The sequence below is a fragment of the Myotis davidii genome, unplaced genomic scaffold (genome assembly GCF_000327345.1).
Source record: "Myotis davidii unplaced genomic scaffold, ASM32734v1 scaffold159, whole genome shotgun sequence".
Taxonomy (NCBI): Eukaryota; Metazoa; Chordata; class Mammalia; order Chiroptera; family Vespertilionidae; genus Myotis; species Myotis davidii.
Window position 1 is genome coordinate 214,255 of NW_006291231.1, and position 3,055 is coordinate 217,309.

Genomic DNA, 3,055 nt, shown 5'->3' on the forward strand with positions numbered 1-3,055 from the left:
TTTTTCCCCCTTTCTTCTTATAAACATGACTGCAAGTTAAAAAAGTACAACCCCAAAGAGCAAGTGCATGTTTCCTATCGCTCTGTTGTAACAAGGATAAACTTCGTGGCCTAAAACAAGAGACATGCATTCGCTCACGGTTCTGGAGGTCAGAGGTCCCGGCACAGCACGGCCTTCTCTGCTCAGGGTCCCCCAAGGCAGGAGGAAAACAAGGTGTCGGCCGCACTGCGTTCTTACCTGGGGCTCCGAGGGAATCTGCTTCCAGACTCACTCAGGTTGGTTGTTGAATTCAGTTCCTTGTGATTGTGCAGCCGGGTCCCCGTTTCCTTGCTGGCCGCCCCATCCTCAGCCCTGGACGCCCCTCAGCCATGGCGAGGCCTCCTCCCTGGACGCCCTCCCCCATCCTGAATCCCATTTGCCCGGAGGAGCCCAGGCCCTTCTAAGAGCTCACCTGATTGGCTCAGACCACAAAGGCTCTCACCTTATCTAAAGGTGAAGTGATTTGAGACCCTGATTCCCTGAGCAAACCCCCTACAGCTGCACCGAGGTTAGCCCTAACCTGGAGAAGTTGTGCGTTCACCACAGGGAGAACCCTGAGGGCCGTTTCAGAATTCTGTTTCCAAAAGCACGCAAATCAGGATTATAATCTCCCAACAGCAATTCATAGGCTATTTTATTGGACCACCATTTTGGATTTGTGTCTCTTCTAAAAATAAAATTCCTTGGTAAGAGGTCTGCAGTTCAGGCTTAATCGATAAAAGCAACATGGAAATAAGAATTCTAAAAGCCAATTGCAATTATTTTAAAAAACTATTTCAATCACACCTAAGTAGTTGATATATCTCATGGTAGCCTGGTGAATATTAAGTTCTTTTTAACCAAGGTTAAACAGTGACAATACTGCTCAATGAAGTAGAAGAGGCATTAGCGATGTGGGAATACTGATATATAGTTATTTGACAATGAAAATAATAATTTTCATATTATCAGCCATTCTCCTGAATTAGTTAGAAAACCATTGAAACGAAGTAAAACTAGATTGATGATTGTGGCACAGGTAAAGCCGTCGGCACTAGGAATATCCCATCAGCTTTGCTAATGTAAAACAGAGGACTATTTTATAGATTGTAAAACGTATCCTTTTTATTGCCCGCCCCCCCACCCCCCGCCCACTTTCCACTACTGAAAGTGCAGGTCCATGTGTTAAGTAACCTGGTTCTCCTCAAACTGTCTTTAACCACCTGTGCAATTTTAGAAACAGAGCGTCTCTGGGCCTCACTAGCCGAATCTGTGAAATAAAACCATGTTAGAATTTTACAGCTGCAGTGGACCTTTGAGATCATCATCTTTGAAGTTCTACCCAGCTCTAAAGTCATCATTACCCAAATATTAACTTTTAAAGAGGGAAAATATCCCACCTTTTTAGAGAAATGTGATATTTGAATGAATATAACATGGTACGTGGTTTCCTGGTTAGAATATGTTATCACTTTTGATTTTAGATTAAGTGCCTGCAGATGTGTTAGCATTTCAATAAATGAAGTGTCTTGATCCTGGCTCCTAACTCCCTTGCTGTTCCATACACTATACTATCCTTTGCTTATGTTTTCAAGTTCTTTATTTACATCAGTGAATAGAATCTTGTTATCCTACAAAATTATAGACACTTCCAAATTCAAAGTCTAATGTATTAAAATCAATTCAGTTTTCCTATAATAATAAGGCCTTGACATCCTGCTTTTGCATAATCTGCAAGAAAGAAGGGAGAAGGCAGAATTCCCAATTATGTGACTCTGAACTTTAATACCGAATTGAGATTCCTGAATCGTAATTCAATTCACATTCACTGGGAGGTTAGGGTGTATCAGGTTTTGGACCAGACCATGTTTCTGAGCATCTTTTTATCCTAACCACATAGCACAGGATCTAGAACTTACTAGGTTCTCACAATAGGTTTCCAGGATGAGTGACAATGCACAGGTCCTGCTTTCAAGGAGCTTACAATCCACTGGGAAAGGTGGATTTTGGCCCAGTGAGACCCATTCCGGTCTTTGAACCTGCAGAACTGCAGACAATAAGTGTGTGTTGTTTTAAGCCACTAAGTTTGTGGTAATTTGGCATGGTGGCCACAGGAAGCTAAGCAGGGCCACAGACCTGGTTTTAGCTCTGAAAAGCTCCACTGTGGCGGCATTTCATAAAAAATGAAGGGCCTGGAGCAGTGAAGGGAAACGGGTGCTGTTAGTCAAATCGTTGCTGCTCAGTGTGGTCCCTTCTGAGCAGCACTGGTGGCGGCCGGTTCGGTTCGACCCCGACCTACTGAGCCACAGTCAGCGTTTTAACAAGACCCCCCAAGCGATCTGAATTCATATTAAAGTTTGAAAAGCACTACGTTAAATATATTAAAAACTACTTTAAAGTGTGGAGAAGTCTTTGATTCTTCTTTTTGACACACAAGGTTGCTGACAAGGAAAAATTTAAACACACCCACAAGAAGAACTGTGAGGTTGCTGTCTGTTACCACTGACAAAACAAACATTCCTACTGCTCTTGAATCAAGAAGAAGGCCCTTCAGCAAACTCTCTGTACCCCTGCCTGCAAAGGATTTTCCTTCTTTGAAAATTCTCAGGAGTTGAAAGATTATAAATGGCAACATTTATAATATATATATATATTACCTTTAAATAGATATTAGAACGCCTGGAATAGTACTCATAGAGCTGTGTTGTGGGGGGACACAATAATTTCATTCACATAATACATTTTCTTTAATTACTTTAATATAAAAGACAGCAATGTTCCATATTTCACATAATACTTAAAAAAAGTTTTAAAACCCTTTACTAAGTATTTAATGAAAATAAATTTATTGAAGGATAGCAATGACTACGAAATTAATACTACCAAATCGTTACCGGTACCTATATAAGTGGATGGTAGGTAGAGAAAATATCAAACAAAAATATGAACATTTGAAAACGACATTTAATCCAGCCTTTAACTTTTTGCTAAATCTTATGCATATTAGAAGGTATATTCGATATTTTTATACCTTTGA